General features: G+C 38.5%; 1 protein-coding gene across 2 annotated transcripts in view; it reads left to right on the top strand.

Annotated features, from left to right (window-relative positions):
• The first annotated feature begins 8,013 nt into the window (after positions 1-8,013).
• The window catches only part of LOC131470470 (leucine-rich repeat-containing protein 4C-like), a 149,029-nt gene continuing 134,665 nt past the window's right edge, over positions 8,014-22,377 (top strand). The window contains exon 1 of one of the 2 annotated variants that reach the window (XM_058646313.1): positions 8,014-8,783. The gene's annotated coding sequence lies outside the window, so the exon portion shown is untranslated. Of the gene's footprint in view, positions 8,784-13,881; positions 14,086-22,377 lie in introns of those variants that run through there. The other variant, XM_058646312.1, reaches the window with a different exon arrangement.

Below are 22,377 nucleotides of genomic sequence, written 5' to 3'. Positions count from 1 at the left end.
GGTTTGACAGCATGGATGAAAAACATTTAAAAACATTTGAATGTGACCATATTTGTTGCCGTAAAGTTCTGTATTCCCCCATCGCAAACATTGAACATTGAATTTGTTTAAAACTGCAAAATTTATTGAAAACAGTTTTGTCCCGTCTCTGCATTGTATACAGACAAACAGCTGTATTTCAGTGAGAGACTCTGAAATATAAACTGGGAAACTTATGTTGGTTCATTATTTATTACATAGGGTAAGTGTGTACTGAGGATATATTCCTGAAATCAACTACTATCAAACTACTACTACGACAGCTTTCACACACACTATATATGCATCCAGTGAGACTGTGTGTCTGCTGTGAAGCTGCTGCTAAATTTTGCTACATTTAATACTTTAAAATACTCTTTCTTTGGCTAAATGTCTTCAGTATGTAGCCAAGCATCTATTGGACCTGCAGAAATATGACAATAAAGCTTTGTTGTAAAAGAATGAATGGGCTTGAGATGCTGAATTTATGCTTTTACTTTGAAACAGAAACAGAAAAACGTAAATGAAAAGCAAGATGATGCAGATGCGCTGCTCATACGCCCAGTGACTTTTAGACTCTTCAGTGATGTCTCTACAGTATGTGGTTATCATTATTGGAAGGTTTCAAATTAGGAATCCCTCGTATGTGTTCTCATTTCTTCATTGAGGCCTCTGATGACTCACTGTGCCACAGGACACAGTGATCATTGTTGAAGATAACAGTACATACGATAATTAAAAATAGAGGTCGCAATGACAACCATGGAAATGATTGTTTATACACGTTTATACAAGTTGTTTATACAGCTCACTCTTCTTGCTTCTGCTTGCTGTTAGCGTTCCTTTTTCTTTAGAAAACAGCGTCCAGGGTACGGCGGGTATTTTGGAGGTGTATATTGTACATTTCCCTTCTCCACTGCACCTGGAACTGCTGCTTGCATCTGTGCTTACTCTCTGCCTCCTTCTTTGTCTCAGCCCATGTGATACCATCATTCTCGTGTGTATTCTCCGTGGTACTGAGGGTGAAGGAGAATGTTAATGCGCCATTCGACCTGCACCCTGACAAATTTGAATATTTGGCCTCTGTGAACAGAAACAATGTACAGTTGGATGTCGCTTCCTTGATGTGAAAGACGGATTCAGAAAACATTGGCCAGGTCTCTAAGGTAAAATCTAATTAAATACAAGGCCACAGTGAGTTGTATAATAAAATATTATCTTCAAGCTGAAACACACGACTATGGCAAGCAATACTACTGGAAAAGTCCAAGACAGTGGTTGAGGAAAGCGTCCCATTTGCGCCTCAACTTGTGCACCATGTCACTTTCATATTAGCCTCTAGCGTTTATTAGCATAAGCGGTCATGCACATAAACTTTATTAAATGTCATCTCCCTGCTCAAAAGTCAAGAAAAAAACCTAATATTCAACTGAAAATCCATGACAAAAGACAAAAGATGGATTGGGTAACATTCTTTATTTAGTTATTAAAATGAACAGTATTCAATATTACATAAGGCCCCTATTTTATGCACATTGCACAGCAGTTTGTTTGTTTTTTTCAATTACAGTAATGTAACTGTGCCTATTTTTAGATGCAGTGATGTGATTTATTGCACAACCTTTGTAAATACAGAACATACCAGTGTGTGGCTTCTTAGGAGGACTGCAGTGTTGTAGCGTATTTGATAATGAAAATGTATTCTAGAAAATCTCTTCAGTCTGATCTTACAGTTTTAAGGGATTTCTGCTTCTCAGGAATACAGTAGACATGTGTTATTGATGCACTGTGTATTTGTTCACAGAACAATCTGGAACATTTGCTCAGCAGTGTGTCGGTGATGAACTTTTTTCACCGCTTCAATTTTAATACCAATTTCATTGTTGTTGTAAAACACGTGTCACTTTACTGTTTTGTCAATACATGCACATTGGGACAACTGAGTGTACTGTCATGCGTTTCCCCGCTGGACAATTTAGTAGGTGCGTTTAATAGTTTGTACATGTACAATCAATACTCATATTAACTAAGTATTTTAAGAAGCCATAAACTAGATCCATAATTGAGTTGAGTTTTATCTTGTATAAAAAAACATTTATCATCAGGGTCATTTAGCTCATGCTTTTCAAGGATGACTCACAATAAAAGCAGCAGTACCAAGAGAGGTTTAATTCTATACTAAACTAAATAGCCCAACTCATATTGTATTCATCTCAACACAAATATGTTGCCAGTGAATGGGTGAAAGCAATATAATGACTATAAATAGTCAGGAATACACATTCGAGGCGGTTTGGACTGAATCATTCAAAACAACATATATATATTTCTGTCATTTTAGAAATAAGTATAGATGCACAGATTTTAGAACATAAAGAAAGGAAATATTAGTTATCAGGGAAAAAAGAACACAATTGAAATACAGTAGTGTGAACGTGCCAAACATACACATTAAGTAGACACCTATGCTCACTGCCTCCAGGAAATATTGCTACTCAGCTTTTCTACATCAGTAAACCAACTGCTATCCATATAAATGAAAGCATTACAGCATTAAATAGTTTTACAAACTCACTTGAGAACTGTTTGGCGAAGTTCACCGTGACAAACATGTTTTCCCCTCGGAGCTTACCATAGCTGTATGTCCTTGCTGCTGAGACTTCTGAGTGCGACACACACTCGTACACTCGATTTCTTCTGTGTACCAGATTGTGCTGCTGCTGCTGACACTAGCTCTTGTGCAGACTTGCTGCCTCCAACACTTCTGCTACTTAAGCTGCTACTTTTATGATAAAGCACACGTAGACTGTGGCATAGAACCACGGATGTGTCATCAACACAGCTATCAAATTATTTCGCTCTCGATTACAAAAGTTGAAATACTCAAACATCTACTTTTTCCACTTGCAACTCCCTTAATTAATGATTTCTCCTTAGAAGCAATCATATGGCCCAGATCTGGCCCAGAGATCCCACTTGTTCTGTCCCAGATCTGTAACATGGATCCAGGACACTGTCTTTTATGTTATCTTTATCTTTTGTGATTGTCTTAATTTGTACTTTTAAGGTGAGAACCTCTACCAACTTGTGTGAAAAAGCCAGAGATGATTCATCAAAAACAAAAACAATCCTAATAGTAAGAGATACTGAATGCTGTGTAACTTGCATGTTACAGAAAGACAGTGGTGAACAAAAATCAGTAATATTATCCACAGGCTTAGAGTTTTCTTTTGTACATGAGCAAATCCTCATTTCAAATAGTCCTTTTATATTTCCAGTATTCATCACTGTAAGAATGGAGAGCAGCAAGTAAGTATGAGAACTGGTATCAGCAGTGTTTGAGTTTATTGTGCAGCGCTGTCTCAGCAGTAATACACATAGGTGATTTAGGGCCTTCTAGGCCAAACCTATCCACATTTGAAATGTTATATTATAAATGTAACATGAGCATTACTAACCACCACTCGGAGAAAGGAAAGACAAAGCAGGCTCACTCAGTGGTCCGGTTTCATAACCAGAATAATGGCTATAAAATCATCAATATTAGCATTGGTTCTATTATTATCTGTACATTTATCATGTCATAACGTGTGCATTTGTTGACAAGCCAACAATACCGATAGCGGTGAACTCTGATGCAGCCTTTACGTATGTGTAAAGTAGAATGTTGCAGTTCTTCTGGTGGCATGGACCTGAAAACAGAAGTTTCATATGTGCACCAGGTGATGCAGACCTGATCAGGCTAAGACAAAGGTGCCATTCACCCTGTTGGAAGTCGATGTACCATCCAAATAATCTTGGAGACATTATTTGAAGGTTGAAATTGTACATAACATGAATATAAATCAACCTTAATGTCCCAAATATGAGTCTGTAACATGGCTCACCACATAACACAACACGTCTGATTTTATAATCAGCCCTAAGTTGTAAGTATTTAGACAACCGTTTAATAATGGCCAGATTCTGTATACATAAAATACATAAAGTCAAAAAGAGAGTGGTGAATCAACAACACAGACTAGAATGTCACTGCAGTCCAAGTAAAACACATCAGCTTTAGCTGTCATGGAAACAAGATAAGATAATCATGGTGAAAAATGGCCAGAGATGATGGAATCACCCCTGCCTCCTGTTGATGGAAAATGAAATAGTACACAAAAACCAGAACCTGGAGGTTGTTCCCTTTTTCAGTTTGGAGGTTTTGTCCTCTGATCTTTAGTTTTTGCTGTGTCTCCATCATTTTCTCACCTTTGATCTAAAGCAGTCCTTTAAGCTTGTTACAGCTATTACACGGAAGCTGCCTTGTACACGATGCCAGACATGAACGTCTGCGTTTGAAGGGTGCATGCAGCCAATATCTTTACATTTGTAGGTTATAAAGGATGGGCTTGTTTCATTTTTCCTTCAATAGATGAATGATTTAGAGGGTATGTGGACATACTGTACCTCGGCCATGCACAGCTAACCATATGAAGGTGTGTGTGTGTGTGTAGATATTGTACTGTGAGCAGGTTGGTTTATGATAAGGTGGGATTTGGGTAGAAATGTACTATTTCCTTATCTTGTTCTAAAAAATATTTGACTTGTGCCATGAGCGTGTACAAAAACTTACAAACTGTTCAAATTGTTGTTGTTTTTTGCAGTTGTTGGTAACTACAATATGTATTTTTTTTTTAGCAGTTGACATTTGATTTGTAATTTCCTTGTAGAGAGGAAGATAGAGAGAGCTGCTACATGATGACCCTCCTTTGCAAGAAAAGTCATTGAAAAAAAAGAAAAGAAATGAGAACAAAGATATTTTATATTTTACTTAGTATTCATATGTTTATTACTTAAAACTTTAGGGTTGTAACAACACGTGCATGGTCTTGTGATAGTAATATAGCTGTGAGTAGCTGGTGAAGTCCAACCATACGTGCGTGGTGAGTGAGATGCTCTCATTGCTTGGGGCTTCATGCAACTCTAGCTTTTGTTTCTTTATAGAAACCTTATAACTAAGTTATGTCCATGAAGGGATTTCATATTTTGGCTCCAGTTTGTTTACTAGCCTCCAGAATGCCTTGTTGTCCACTGTAGGAAAAAGCTGCCACATATTTACAAATACATCTTGTAATCTCGAGAGATGTTACTTCTTTCCAGGGTCTTTTCATCCGGCTGGATGTTTTTCCTCACATCTCAAAATCTTTGACGATTTGCCAACTGGCTCCTCATATTACTTGTATTCCCCAACGTTTCGGTCACTGCAGTCTGGCAGTGTCTGCATATTGTTTTTGTCTGTCCATCACTTTTTCTCATTCCTCAGTTCTTGACACGAGGAAACTGAAATCCTTCCACATGTCACATTTAAAAGCCACCGGAGCAAAGACAATTTCGAAATATTCTCTCTCTCACTCCCACATCCATGCTCCTTTCTCTGTCACCACGAACACCATTTTTGTAGAGAGTGCAAACGGTGCACACCTGTCATTCGGTACCATCACAGGTCCAAACCGGTAATCGATACTTTTGTTCTTACATGTGTTCAGTATGTATCAATATGTTCATGCATTGGTGGTTGTTTTCTAATTCACTGGTTTCACTCAGGAGCAAAACTCAGTCTTTAATTCATCACAACAATCATTGATATTAATTCATATGACACGTTGTATTATGATGATGTTTTTGCCCCTATTGTCCAGCCACATATGAATGAATATTATCTAAAACCTGACACCTACACTCGAGAGACTGATTCATCCTCCTACATTTCATGACCTTGTTTTTTTAAATCCCAGTCAGATTGTTGCCTTTACTTGAAGGAAACTATCAACTGAGAGACTCCACTATAAAGTAAAAGCCCTTGGAGTAATCTGTTCAATAATACAGAGTGTAAAAGATCAGGTGAAGAAGTGCATTTTCAGTGCCGGCAGATCTTATTACGATGTAAAAAGTACAGAGGATTTTCAAGATATTTTAGAAAGTCGCTTTGGACCCTTGTGCCCTGAAAGCGTTGATTGACTGCGGTTGCCTTCTGTGCAGAGTTGGACTGCAGTGGATAAGAAGGAGTCATAGTGTGTATGACTGAGTTTAAGGGTGTGTAGACCTAGAACTCATTCTGTGGGCAATTGATTCAGACGGCCATGGGGGGGGGCCAGTGGAGGTAGATGAGCTGTGCCTTATAAGGCTGATCAAAGACCAGACACCGCAGCCAGATTTGATGTCACTGTGAAGATGACAGCCTTCATGGAAGCACCTTCGGCACGAGTCTTAACCATGGGGATATTTCGCCCTTCACCATCTTCCATTTTACATGACATGTGCATGGCATCAGCTTCACAGGGACAAAAGCATGACCTTTGCTTTCTGTGTTCACTGACCAAACCATGATGACATGTCCACTTACAGTTGCTACACTTCCAGCTGCCTCTTCTCACACATAACACTGGCGTAATCACAGTACCAGCTTATAAAGATTAATAATCTAACAATCTCATCATTTTTTTTAGTTTTAGAATGTATAGTGACATTTTCTTATTTATCTTTTCCTGATTTTATTACATTTATAAAATCAGTGGTAGTTTATTTTATTCATTTCGATTTCGTTTTGGTTGTTTGTTTGTTTTAATGGTACCATACATTCAAGTGAAACCCACATCACCTATATTGACTGTATGTGTATAGGCGGTGCTCACATTGTCACAGGTCATTTTTATTTTAAATTTGCCATGATGTGTAGAATGTGTTGGTTTAAGTTATTTTGTGAATGTATGATGTGTACTTATAAAAAGTAAAATAATAATAGGGGAAGTTCATTTCAGTTATTTGTACATACATTCTTACATTCTGCAAAACAAACAACTAGAACAAGGAAACACGACTGAAATGCTGTAATAGTGTTTTTATTTACAGTGTACATGTACAAATGGAAGTAGGCTATATCGCCGAGCAAAAAACTGGTCCCCCCCCCATGCACTGTCGTGGAAGCAGAGCTTACGTGGAAATCACAATTTTACGTCCAATCACTGTCGAGATCACCGCAGTGAAAAAAAACCTATTCTGTGTCGTCCCATAGTGAACAGTTGAAGCTGAGCTTCAATTGGTTTAAATGTGGCGGCGGCTAAGGGAATATAAAAATCACGCAGGGCAATCAGTGAGAAACAGCTGATTCTGAACAAATTTCACATATTTGACGACTATTTTAGAGGAAGCTGAGCTTCCCTTGCTGTCTTAGAGCAATTGCCACTATTTAAAATGTACTAGATAACTCTTAAATATAAAGCAATGTCTGTGACATTTAAAACCACTGATGAGTTCACACGATGCTAATTTGTGTTTAGCACAAAGGTAATAGCAACAAACAAGTTGGAATATGACTGAAAACAGTATGAGTATGACTGTTTTCAGCAGTTTGATAAGACAAATGCTTCTTGAACCCACTGGTGAATAGTCAGATCTGATAGAATTGATTGACTGGAATTATTTATTATTATTTATTTATTTATTTAAAGGTTTTTTTGTGGTTTTTTTTGCTGGATTCCTGTGGTCCATATCACAGATTAAAAATGTATTGAATGCAGCTTTTCCATGTGGATAGAATATTCACTTCTTCTCAGAAGACACAGAGATGCCTCTACGCCCCAAAAGTGATGGCGTTATGCACACACCCACAAGCAAAGCAGTATTCCTAAGAGCCTTGAGCTCAAACACTAACTTTCTAATTCAACTTTCTGTCTCTTGCTGAACAGTGCGCAGTAAAGGTAAATCAAAATCAGCCAGTAATCTGGAGATCAAATCTACTCCCCCATGTTTTCTTTTGCTTATTACAAAAAAAAAGGAAGAAAAAAAAAATTGATGAGCACAATCATGTCTTTAAGAGAGTCAGCCTATTTGTATTCCGGGCTCCTGCACTGTGTCTCCTCACGTGTGACTGAGCACAAATGAACGGAGGAGAGTGAGCAAGGAGGGAGGAGGGCAGAAAGGGGGAGGGAGTGTATGAGACAGAGGAAGGATGAATCTAATGCGCTGCAGCAGAAAACTGTGATAGACCAGGCTTTTATTTGAACAGAGACTCCTGCTGTAGCAGGAAGGACACAGCAGCTACGACAGCAGCAGCAGCAGCAGCAGCAGCATCACTGCTCTGTCACTCAGTGTCTCCGCCACAGCTGGGGATGAGGTGGACATGAAGAGGCAGAGGCACAGGGAATACACTTTGGAAACACAACACTCTTCAGTACCACCACCAACTTGATTTCTGGAATACTATGTTGTCTATCTTCTCCCACTTTGCTTTGAATTTGCACAATTTCACTTTTCCTCCTGATACTCTTCAGACCATGTTTTATCCTTTTCTCTGTTTTGATTTGAAGGGCTATTCATGCCATGGGGGAGTGTGGCTTGAATGAGAATCAGTGCCGGTCTCTCTATAGGTCAGACATTAGTACCAGCAGGAGACTCAAGAGGCATTCTGCACATTATGTGACTCTCCTGAGTACTCTTCTATCATCTCCTGGGACTTTTTCGCAGCTCATCCAGTGAGAAGAATTCAGGATAGTTATCGCTGTTGAGAAGTACATAAAAGAAGTTGTGATCTAAATATTTCTCAGTCTTTTCCCTTTTCGCATTTTCTCATGTGGCCATTGGGTATTTTGGTCAATATTGGGAGAAAACAAGGACACAAATAACAGAACAGCAGTACACTGAATGAGGAAGGAGACTGTTTTTCAACAGTTGTACCATTGGTGAATCTTATGCATGCCTCCAGGGGGACACCCAGACACACACTGGTGAGTAACACAAGTTTCCATCCCTCATACTTACATTTCATGCCTGTTGGATAGCAGGCAGACATCTGCTACTTGTTTCTGGCATCAACAGCTCAGATTATTAGTTTAAAATCATTTGCAGTCAAGGTGTAGTTATCTTTTTTTGTCATGTGGGTAATTATTTTTGTTAGTCTAAATATTTTTTTTATTGACATAAATGTAATATTTATGCGTATCTTGCAGTGGATACTGTGGGATTGATGTCTTCCATTTACATGCACATAACATTGACAGGTTAACTGATGCTTCTCCATCAAGATCAACATCTTGTGATTTTGTTGCTAAGCTACAGTTCCCTTACGCAACAGTAATCATACTAGGTGTCAGCGAAGGCATGATTGACTATGTTTGGATATCAGCATAACTCTTTACCTCGAGTCCGAGAGCTTGTGTTGAACAGTGATGCCCAGATCGGGCTCGCCGATCCTTTAATGCTCCCCACTGTTTCATGGCTGCACAGAATGCGCTGAATTGTATGGCTGTCACTGTCAGGGTTATGCATAGTGGGGCTGTTGTAGAAGCACAGTTCATTTTAGAAAAGACAAAGGTGTGTCTGTTTTATCTCAGATTATTTAGCACAATTAAAAAATGTAATACTGATTTGTCCTCATTAAGCCTTGACCTGACTAAGAATTAACTAAAACATGAACAGCTGTAATGCAACAGATATCCTTGAGTCAGTTCCTTATGGTTTCCCAAGTTGGCAGGAAAGGTGGGGCTGCCCTTTAAAAAGATGCATTTGAATGTAAGTAGATGACCAAAGGTGATTTTCACACATTTGAATACCTTTGCACTATAATGAAATGTCCTTCCAAAGCTGTAATACTCACAGACCTCCAAAATACAGTCCAAATGTCAGTGATGAAGTCTCTGAAAAGCTTTCAGCTATACATAGTTTAGCTACTGTATTATAGTTGATGATTTCAATATCCACTTTGATGAGTGCAATGATGGCCTTTCCAGCAAATCTATTGCTACACTTTTGACTTGACTTGACTTGAATCTTCCATGGTTAAGATTATATCTGGCAAATGTTAAGCACAATGGAGAAATGCTACCACAGTAGCAAACTAAAAAGGTTAATGCCGGCATGCTGAGTGTAAATGGAGAAAAACTAGACTGCAATATATTTTTTTAAAAAGAGAAAATAATAATAACACTCATACGCTGTTTGCTACTGTGGATAAGTTAACAGATTCCCAGAAAGATAGAGCAAACATCATTTAATCATTGTGAATTGCTCCTTTGTTTCAGGTATATTCCCAGTGTCACTAAAGACTGCAGTAATCAAATCCCTCTTGAAAAAAAGTCAATTAAAGTCCTATCTGGAATCTGCCATTTGTGTGCAATTATTATTATCGAAAAATGAGTCTTTATCCAAATCAATACTCCAATACCCACTTGATCATAAATGGCTATTATGGCAAGTTTCAATCAGCTTCTTTTTTCTTTTTTTTTTACCAACACCACAATGCTGAGACTCCACAAATAAAGATGCTGAATGGCATTTGCTTAAATGCAGATACAGGTGAAATAACTACCCTGGTTCACATTACATTATTGATCATAACATATTGACGGACAGATTAGGAATCTGGGCAGACTGTCTGGAACAGTCCTCAGGTGGTTCAGGTCCTACCTAGAAGGCTGATACTGTTTTGTATCTACTGGCGCAAATAAATCTGAGGATTTCACTGCACCCACAAGGTTCTGTTCTTGTCCCCCACCTCTTCAACTTTAGCATGCTCCCATTCAGCCAAAAAATTCTATTCTTTGAAATACAAATGGAAGGCCACCAGGTAGTGCCCACCAGGAATCCAGAGGCTGAAGGACTGAAAATCCACACCAGACCAATTACAAAATATTCATTTTGGCATATCAAAAGCATTACCAGTATAAAATATGATTTTTGGTATGGTAACATGATTTATAGAAACTCATCCATGTCTTCATATCCTGTAAACTGTACTATCACAATGTTCTCCTCATCAGTCTCCCTAACATGGCAATTAGACAGCTACAGCGCTTTAAGAATGGTGCTGCAGGAGTTCTTACAGGAACTAAGAAAAGAGAGCATATCGTGCAGGATTTATTTTAAAATGTTACTTATTGGTTTAAATCCCCTATGGTTTCCCAACTTCATATCAGATATGCTCAAATCATATCAGCCAAATAGAGGGATTCAATCTGCAGGTAGCATACCCAGAGTCCACAGCAATCCAAGTATATATATGTACATGCCATTCTATGAATTTTAAATGTTTTGCGTGTCCTTTTTACCCCCCGTGCTTCCTCTCATCGTATTTTGTGTACTTATTTGTGCTTCTTTATTTCAGTAAAGCACATTGAATGGCTCCTGTATATGATAATATGCCATACAAATGAACTTGCATTGCCTTGTGGATGCTTACCCCTTTGTATTACCTCTGTTAAATAATATCAATATTGCAGAATGTCTTTTATGAAACTCATATACTACTAAATTGGTTTGTGCTTGATGTCTGAGCATCCACTCAAATGCACTGTCTGCTATGGTTTCCTGGTAAGCATGCCAAATTAAGGCCTGCATGAATAAAACCTGCTGATATATTCCATGACACAGACATTGTTAGGGATTTGCCTTTTTACCCACTTAAATGTCTGGAAAAACTAAACAGCATTTATGTGCACCTGACTTTTGTGAACAATTTACAGTCTGTTTAAGGTTTGCCTTTTTGGATGTGAACAAACCAGGTGAAAAATGAAAGACTGTACATAGCAAATATGAGGTGTGCACCATCAAGCAGGCTATTAGGTGTGAACGCGCCCTCAGACTACATTTGGCCTACCCATTATCTTTGCCATGCAAACTGGATGTATGAGCAGGATAATGCGGAGCACTCGCTCTGCAGCCATTTCTGTGCGTCAAAAAAGTGTTAGCAGATGCATGTGTCATCTTTGGCTCGAAGAATTTCAGTCAGCTGCAGCTTCATAGATGCGATTCAAATCAAATCAAGTCATTTTAATTTGAATAGCTGTCCTTAGGACCTCAGTTTAGGTAAGGAACAATTCAGGAAGATTTACAGAGGAGGGATTGTTCTTCCAGGACAAATAACTGTATAGTGACGGTGCAAAAAGTGGGTATAGACAGGACCATGGTAGCAGAGGTGTGATCACAGTCCAGGACTGACTGCTGCCAGGATCCAGAGGAACCTGCAGGGCAAGAGAACACAAAGACTCCCAGGCACAAGGACTCTGGCAAAGGAGTCACATTAGTGATGTGCATTTATGGGGCATGAATGCAGTAAAGCATTATAAGAATATGTGACACTGTATGTATCCAAATCTTTGACTTTGCCTCTGTTGCCAGAGAGATGGATAAGTGTCAAAAACACATATGCCTCTTTTGTGTATGTATGATCCATGGCAAATCGATGTCAATCAAAGATCTTCTCATCGTGGGCTGAGTGTCAGCTATGAAGACAAATTATTGTATCTGTCATGTACTGAACACATCAAGAATCAAGTGCACCAAACAATGGAGGCCTGTGTCCTAGAGCACTGGAGCTCGTGGGTGGTTTCTATTAACTGCAGCCACACTCACCCACAGGCCTGATAAGAGGGAAGATTGCACACACGTAGATTATACCACCATTTGTTTGTATGTAGCCAGGGTGGTTGAGATGCTGGACAAGTGCGGAGGACCCATGAGAGAGCATATGGTAATGAGCCGTGTGCACAACCCTTGATGCCACTTGTGATTCTTGTTGCACCGAGGTGGTGATGAAAGGCTGGTAACTGCAGTTGATTAAGATATTAGAAAAAGGATTCAAGCATGAAAAAACAAAATGATATGCGTCATCAAAATCAGTGCAAACATACTTCAATTAGTTCAATTGATGAATTCCTTCCATCAATCACTTGAATTCCCTTTATTCATTTGCCATTCATTATGAAGATGGAATGCGTCACATGTCGTTGTGGTAAACAACACGGTTTGAACTGGGTACTTGAAGGACTGCGGCTTTGGAGTACAATTCTGTAATCATCATGCATGGGTTCTTATCCTCTGTTGACACTATTTTGCCATTAACCAGTACGCTTCCAGCTGCATACTCCACACACTCTGCGTTCATAAAAACACAGAGCCAGTATTATGCAAATGTATATTATTTTGCCAAACTGCTCTAAAAGCAGCAGTCTTATGGGGGTAACTGAGCGTGCCAGCATTGAACAATAGAGCGTCAGCCATTTCTTTTGAAGCTTAATCCAGCGCAAATCCCACACCAAGAAACATTAGTCTCAGTTGCAAGCATATGCGGCGTATATTATTGAACAAGGAAAACAATAGGAACAGCATCAAAAACAAATGAAACCCAGGAGCACACCGGTGGACCTCAAGAGTGAACCACGGATGTTTACTCATGTTACAACACTGATGTATACGAACCAAGCACTCCAAATGCTTATTATATAAGCTATTATACACTAGTGCTGTGTACTAGAGAAGTGTACAAAGTACTATAACTAACGGTAAAAAAAAGGAAAACACAAAGGCAAAGTCACAAAATTCAGAGCAGCAAATGTCAATACAAATAAAAGTGAAAGAAAATGTCACACAAGAACGACTGAGAGCAGATTACGGGAATAAAAATTAAGTAAATAGAAGTTATAAAGGTAATAAAACACAAAACAAAAGGGGATAAAAGGAGATTTAGGGGCAAAAACAAGTCTAGGTGAATCCATTAAGTTTTTTTTTTTTTATCTTATCGACATTTTATCCACACGGAAACAGTGTTTTGGGAGAGTTTAAAAAAACTTTAAAAGTCACCCGTGTGTTTTTGTGATTATGTGAATAACTTATGTGAATAAAGCTTTGTTCAAGAAAAAGTTTGTACGGTTTGTAGATTCAAGACACCAAAGACAAATCCATTAAAGTGGGTTTTCATCACTTTGATCCCTGGAAAATTGGAAGTCTCTTTCCTGAAATTCAGCCTTGGTGCAGAAATACAGCCACTACGAGCCAGTCCATGAGCTTCCTAAAACGACTAATTTCTGCCTGTAGCTTTAAAAATGCTAATGAGGAGGAGAGTGGCAGGTCAAGGTGGAGGGTGGGGGTGTGGCCTTGACCAGCTCGCAGCCACGGTACCACGCGCTAACATATCGCAATGGCTCCTAGACCCGCAGTCGTTCAAGCTTTCCAGTTTGACCCAGAATCTGTTTCGGATGGAGAAGCACCTGAAGAAGGAGAAACTCAGCGGCTACAGCAGGAGCTCCCCGAATGGTTAGTTTAAAATATTGTGTCTGGATACGGTACTTTAGTTGGTTTGTTTATGTATGCTGCGAGTTGTTATCATGTAGCTAACGCTAACCTGTTGCTCTGATTTGCTCTGAAGTTATATAGTATAATTATATATCAGTAATAGCAGTAATCTTGTATTTTAGAGACGACTACTGCTCATTTTTCAATGACAAAGTTCTCCATGTTACACAACCTATGATTTGCTCCTGAAGATTTTGTACATATGTGTATATATATATATATATATATATATATATATATATATATATATGTGTATATATGTGTGTGTATATATATATGTATGTATATATATATATATATATATATGTGTATATATGTGTGTGTATATATATATGTATATATATATATATATATATATATATATATATATGTGTGTGTATATGTATCTCACCACTGTATGATTGACTTGGGTTAACCTGACAAGTGCTGCCTACATTGTACACTGAGAATGGCCATTGCCCTGATCCACTGTGGTGGAAATTTAGGACGACCATCTCATAGTTTGTGTGCTAAATACAGTGGAGATGCCAGTATATGAGACACAATATGTATTTGGGAGCCACTTCCTCTTTGGATTTTTCTCAGAAACATCAGGAGTATTTGTAAATCGTGTATTTAAACTTAGGTGATTTTACTTTTGCTTTCTAACAGGATTTTGAACTGGTTGACTCTATAACCCAGTGCCATGAGATATGTAATTCATTCAGTGACTGTCCTCCTAGCCTTAGACTTGTGGGTGTATCTGTGTGTGTCTCTGGGCTTATCTGTGCACTACACTCTTCCCTGGTGAACATTTAAGGCGACGGTGTCACAGGTTGTCATGGGATCTGGAGTCTGAAAATGAGAGAGTGGTGACCTATTCACTTGTCTTTTCTATGCTGTGCTGATGCTGCTGCTCTTACTAGCTCGGCAGTTGGGGAACAAGTGTTTGGACAGCTGTCATTACGTCCTCATTCTAATGTCATATTGTGTCTGTCCTGCTATAAAGTGTTATAGTTGACTCACTGAGTGAGTCTAGTTCAGCATATTTACAATGTCAAAGTATGTTGCTCCACTTTGCTCTTTGCTTGGTTCGCTGTGATGATTAGCACAAGTGTTCTGAAGACTCCTCACAAATGATTCTTAATTAAAACACTGCACATATTGGTTGATAATGGCAGTCTGGATATCTGAGTGTCCATTTTCTTATTCAAGAAGCCCTAGCAAATCATACATTGTTGAATCACCTCCGCTACATTAAGCACTATGAGACTTCATGCATTGTGGACAGATGAGATAGCTATGAAATGTCAGAATGAATCGTTGGTTATGCTTCGCTGGGCTGCATGTAGTTAAAGCTGCACTGCGTTACTTTTAAATATACATGTCTGTTTGATTCAAATTGTTATGTTAAGTGATTTTAAGCAACACTGATAAAGCCTATCAGCTTCAGAGGACTCTCTCTGTGTTTCTAACTGAAGCTGTGTTCTGATCTCATGTCCTCCAGCAACATTCCAGAGCTGCACACAGGAAGTTATTAATTTAAGACGGCAAGATTTCGCTAGTAAAGTGAGACGTCTGCAAACTGGTTGACATGTGACTGAAAACACAAAGGAGCGGCCACTAAAATTTTAAAAGTACTGCTGTTCAAAAAAACTGATGGTTTAGTATTGTGATAAATGCTGTTCACGAAGAACCAACAGTGTTGAGTTGTTGCCATGTGATTTGCTGATTAGATATTTGCATTCAAAAGAAGTTGACTGTGGCTTCAACTTCTGTGGCTCTTGAGTTTATTTGTATCTCTTAGCAAGTGTGGTAGGACTTTTATTTAGAGCAAAATGTTATACGTACAAAACAAGTGACTTTCTTCAAACCGCCATCAACAGACATCATAAATAAGACATTTATTAGATGTTGCTGTCCTTTTATGGGGGAAATCTCAGTTAAAAGAATTATTAATTGCATACTGCCCTTCCAAAAAGTTGCATGCAAGCTTTCAAAGTCAATGTGGTTCAATACCATTAGATTCTATTTTGAGCTGCATTACTGAAAAAAATTATGGAAACATTGGCCTGTCTGCAGTATTTTTGATGTGTCTTCCCAAAGTTAGAGTGGATTAGAAAGGGGAACTTCGTCCTGTACCACAAATATTATATTATATAAATTATATGAGCATCGTCATCAAAAAGGTAATAGATGCCTACTAAATAGTAATGCATAGTAAGCAAACAAAGAAACATGAACGCATCACATTGTCTTGATACTCAATCATTTTAGTCTGTAAAACAGAAAGAAACAAACTAATAAGAGACAATGAAACAAGTGTTCAAATTTGTGACATTTTCATTTATTCATAGGATAGACTGGAACATATAATTCCACTCAACATGGGTATGCTACATATTATTAATTAGCTTAAGAGCTCGTGATCAGTGTTAAAAAACAAAAATGATCACAGAATGACATGAATGTTTGCTACTTTTGCTAAGTATCATGACAATTTAAAGTGAAAAGTTGTTGAAATCCTTCAAAGAAAAGATTTGGTTAATATTTGAGATAGTCCGTCATTTAATCCTACAATTTTCAAAACAACTCGGTCCCAGATGGCTAAGATACTAAAGCTGTGGGCCAACAGACAGAAATCTGTCTTGAATGGTAACGCTCTAGGGATGCCAACTTCAATATATCTATTAATTGGCCTGAGATGCATCTTCGCCAGATGTTGAAAATCTGTTGTCTAAAGATCACATTTATATACCACTGTTTTGTCTCATGTATTTTAAGGCAAACATATTTTTTGCCTGAGTAATGCTCAGGGGCAACATTTGGCATTTGCAACAAGTCTATCATGCATATGGTTAGATTTAGGCAACAGGTTCGGCAGCAGTTTAGGCAAAGATTGCCAGATTACTAGTCAGGTGAAATGCTCATGAAGCAGACATCCCACTTAAATAGATTTACCCCTGGTGTTTTGTGTCCAAGTAAATATATTTTAATACTCTTGCCTTACTACAATAATATAACTCACTGAAGAAGTTAGTGCAAGTCTGGTTACAACTGCAGACAAATCCTAAAACTGAGCTCAGTGTTTTGTGCAGTTATACGGGTTTGGGGTAATTGTATATTAAACACATGATTAAACTCGGTAATATCAGCTTCCACCCTCAATGGATTAAATTTACACTACACGTGCAAGATTTTGTGTTGGGTCCCAAAGCAAATAGGTGAGTCCAAGTGTTTTTGATTACAGGTGAGCAACAGCTCATTACATTACATTACATGTCATTTAGCAGACACTTTTATCCAAAGTGACTTACAATGGAATTGAACTTGCGACCATGATGTCTTTCACACACACGGTACCGGTCTTAACCACTGAGCCACTCCACCCACAGCTTGTTGTTGTTGCTCACCTGTAAGTTGCTAATTTGAAATCTAAATTCAAATGACACATAATTTGAGTCTTAACAGCCTAAATGGACAGGTTCTCCCTATGTTAATGCTGACAACATTCAAAATGGTGTCTTCCCCTGGCATCTTTTGTACCTGCTGCCATCTGGAGTAGACATTTGAGTGTATGGGCATGTCTGCACAGGTCAGAGCTGCCCTAATTAGTATTTCATCATAATTATGCCAGGACTGCAGACTGACAGCTCTATTTAAAGTGGTGTAATGCTGCAGGTAGATTGTGAGCGAATGAATAGAAACCTCATCCGAGCAAAGTGGGAGATGTCACTTAATACTGGAAACAACCCCTTCCAAAAAAAAGGAAAAAACGGAAAAATAAAAGTTATTTGTCATTAGAGCTGCAAATGGGAAACATAATGCGAAGATTTCATTTTGGCAGTGTAATTTATATGTCATCGGTATGCAAATCGCAAAGACTTAAATATGTTTTTTTTTTTTCTATTTTCCTACTTTCATTACATACACAAGCTAACCTCTTTATCAATGATAGGTTACCATGGCAATACTGTCCTGACAAGAGGTGCACCATATTTGGCTTATGTGCATACAAACGGATTGATTTCGTGTAATCTGTTTATGCAATATGTGACTTATATATAACTTAATTATTTCCTTTCCAAAGTGGACATTGGTAAGAGATAAAAGCAAGCAGAAACTGAGTCAAATTATGATATCCAGTGTTAAATACAGTCCTGGGACTATCTGGGAAGGGGACTGAAGCAAGGTGGATGCATTGTTAGTGGGAGGGACGATCTTATCAGGCGATGACTTCATTCAGGCTTTCAAAATGTCCAATCACATTAGCTCATGTCATGCTTTTGGAAGCAGCTAACAATGCCCTACTGGCTTAATGGCTTTGACAAGGAGAATGTGTTCTACTGCACTGTACTGTACTGTCTAAGAGTTGCAAAGACCCTAAAACTGCAGTGAGTAACTGATAATGCATTAGCCAAATGACGTCAAACTATGCTGATAAGCTTCACATGACCCCACAGTGACTGAGGGAGGCACAACAGCAACATAGTGATAGTAAAGCAAAACGACTGCGACAGGTAAGAGTAGCGTTGGAAATGTCAAGATGTATAACAAATAACATACATGACAAGTGACATAACTTTACCTGTCTCTGTAATGCAGTTTGTTGTAAAAAGCCCGACTTTTATGGTGAGAGAGAATTTAAGTAACTATAGCATATCAGTAAGACGTTGCAAACCCAGTCTTAAAGGGAAAGTATGCATCCGTTCATTATGGTAAGCTTAAATATGGTCAAACTGCATTCATTGCTATTTGTTGTTTTTACCAGGTTTCCATCAAAATGAAAGTAGGTATTACTGATAGCCAGAATGGCAAATATTAAAATAATACAAAATATAGGTATTTATTTAAAAACAGATACAGATGTAATTATGATTATTATTATTATTATTATTATTATTATTGTTGTTATTTTTACACAAACAAGCGTCTCAGTCCCTATCGTTCACAAATTATGGTTTTGCATATATTATGAAACATTATTTGCAATTTCTAAAACTGTGCTTAGCTCTGAATGAGCTTAGCTCGACTCTTGTCTTCTGGGATGGCAAAGACACATTACAGTATATGCCTTTCCATAGCTTAATTAGCACAAAGGTAACACTGTTAAAAAAAGTATTTATTTTAAGGAAAGCAAACAACGAGAGAGTTGCAGTTTATCACATTTATGACAGTTAAGCGTACATTTCTATCATAACATTGTCAACGTAATACAATTATCTTCAGTTAACTATTATGATATATCACATATCACTGTGGCTGAATGTCACAGACATTTCCCTCCCTCTTTTCTTTCCCATTAGGGTCAGACTGCAAGCCAACAGCCACTTGTAAGTACTGTAAGATATTGTAATGATGCTCCAAAAGTCATTCATTTCTCAGTAGAGGAGTGCAAACAGCTTGAAACATATGGAGGGAAAATCGCAAACCAGTGTTGCTGGCAATGCAGAGCTGATTATTAAGGAACACCTGTTTGGCTGGCTGGCAAGGCGACGCAGGGTCCCGCTGAATAGCAGCAGGCTAATGAAGGTCTCTCGGCTTAATTGTTTGGGCTATAAATAGTCGGGGATAGAGGGATGTGTCTCCACTGTCATCCATTTTTTTTGCCATACATACAGTGAATGTGCCATTAGCGATTTGTTGTGGGTTGTGAATAGGGCAGAGGAGGCAGAGCTGTAATTGCCATCATTAGCAATTACAAAAAATGTCATTAACAATAAACTATAAAATTAAACTTTAGTGTGAAGACAAATGTGCTAAATGATCGTGGCTCTTTAAAGTATTGGGTGAGTGGGGCTTGTAATCAACAAACTTTGGTGGTTTTATTATGAAGGGAAACAGCAGCTTTAAGATTGCAGTCAAGGCCTATTGAAGGTTTTTCTAATCAGCAATTCAAATCAGGGCCAAGGTTATATATCTTCCTGTATTGGCCTGCATCGTTCTCAGCTCTCTTATTTTCTTTGCTCTGATGGAACGTCATTTTACTATATCACCCAATGACTCTTTGACTGGAGAACTCACTGAGAATGAATCAGGATTGCCTGCTTTTGTGTTAAATGGCATATGAAGCAGCAGTGTGCATCCTGCTGTTTAGGGGTCAGTGAGTTTGGCTGGCAATCTTTTCCAGGTCAACACTTTTTCAGAAAGAATAACTTTAACAAACCTTTCAGTTTCACAGCAAGTGAGAAAATAATTGTCCGGAGTGTAGATATAGAAAACTGGACATGCTTAACTTTTGTTGAAGACATTTCACTTTATCCAAGAGGTGTTTCTCTGTGCTCAAAGAATATAAGGACAAATAAATGAGGTCGGATCACACCTGCTGAAAAAATTGCTGCAACTGGAATGGAATGTGAGTTCACATTCATAGAAAGTAGACTAACATGGACCTTCATTTTAATAGGAAATGTAACAGTAGTTATGTGCACGTTAATGTGTGACAGAGTTCTGCAGACATGAAATGCGTAATAAGTGAACCAGGCAGTTATGTTAAAACCCTTTAACACCGAGCGTATTGCAGACGACACGTTCGCAAAAGCACATTTTGCATTACTGCAAATATGCGACGATTTGTGCTATCGGAACAGTTTCAACTGTTTCTGAAAGCTGAGAAGTTGCAAGTCAAATCCAAAGTGGTTATTACAGTAATTTTACTCGCACTGTTTGTTAATACACTATTTTAACATGCAGCAAATTGTAAATAACTGCCAGATAAATAGTTTCAGCTTGTCTTACTTGAGTAAGCGTGTGAATTAGGACTGTCACTTTTTTCTAAAAAAGTTGAAATGAATAACGTGACAGGCTCCACCTCAAAGATTAATTGGACGTTCCCCCACCTGCACACACACTCGTAAGTATGACATTATTTGGTATTTCTCATCCTGTTAGTTGTACTAGGTTGCCTATCTGTGATGCTTCCTCCACTGCCACACTCTGTTAGCGGATCTAACCCTTGAACTAGCTAACTAGGTGAGTTTGCTCAATTGTTTGTTACTTTGCCATCTATGGTGCAGACCCAGACATATTTGCTCATTAGATGCCTTGGGTCATCTGAGAGGCACACTGAGTATTGGAGTTTGCGTGTGTTGAGCCCTCTGGTAAGAGAGCTGAAGACATCATTATAGGTGGCTGACAGTTGGTGTCTTAAGCCACCTCTTCAGTTATGTAATAACAATAATATAATTAAAAAAAAAAAACACTTTACAAGGAACAGTGGCAAGGAACTCGACAGTGGCTACCAGCCACAGACCTGTTTGAAAAAAAATGGCTCTTTTTGAAGCTGTCTAAAGTTGGAGCATTGCAGAAATCTGATGGCAGAGAGTTTCAGAGAGTGGGTGCTGCCACACTGAAAGCTGTGATTGGTGTCAGGGAGTGCAGACCTGTGCCTGCGGATTGCAGCAGACTCGGTGTATGGATGAAGGAGGTCTGACATGTACTGAGGAGCCAGGGCGTTAAGTGATTTATAGGTGAGGAGAAGGATTTTGTAGGTGATGCTTGACTTGACTGGAAGCCAGTGGAGATGGGTGAGGGTGGGGGTGATGTGCTGCCAGGGCTTGGAGTGGGTACGAACTCTGGCAGCGGAGTTCACAATGTATTGGAGGCTGTTCAGGGCTTTGTTGGAAATCCCAAACAGGACTCCATCACTCGCCTCGAGTCCTGCAATAGTTTGTCCAGGTTAACATACTGTAAATGGATTCCTTTACTCCTATTTCAAACCATCTGTCTTCTCTGCCCAGAATGTGAACATTTTCATCCTCAAAAGAGTGTCCTCTGTCCTTGAAATGTAAGTAGACAGCTGGGTTCTGGCCAAAAAAAGCTGTGTTTTTTCAGACATGAGTGTAGTGTAGTTTTGTTGTCTCTGTTTGTTCATAGATACAATTAAAAGGAGTTATGAGGATGTCCATTGTGAGATCAGAAAAGGTGGAAAAAAAACCCAAAACCTGTTCATGGCACTGACTCTGAATTCGTTTTGGAGCTCTAACATATTTGCTAATTCACTGTTGCTTAATGTGGTAGCGTACACATTTGTAAGAGCAATTCAAGAGTGGTTAAATATATTCTATGACAAAATAATACTAGTGCCAGCTCTGAGATTAAGTTGTGTCAGAAAAGAGAAAAAAAAAAATATTGTAACTTGAGTGGGTGACGAGAATAAACTGAATTTAACATCCATCTGCTTGTAAGGCAAGTAGAATGAGCTGTATTATCAAGTTACACATGTACTGAGGCCAAATCCCTCACTGATTCACCAATGCTGTCACATTAGATGAA

This window comes from Solea solea, chromosome 12 (genome assembly GCF_958295425.1).
Source record: "Solea solea chromosome 12, fSolSol10.1, whole genome shotgun sequence".
NCBI classification, from domain to species: domain Eukaryota; kingdom Metazoa; phylum Chordata; class Actinopteri; order Pleuronectiformes; family Soleidae; genus Solea; species Solea solea.
The sequence above is the reverse complement of the archived record's forward strand: the minus strand, read 5'-3'. Positions and strand labels throughout refer to the sequence as shown.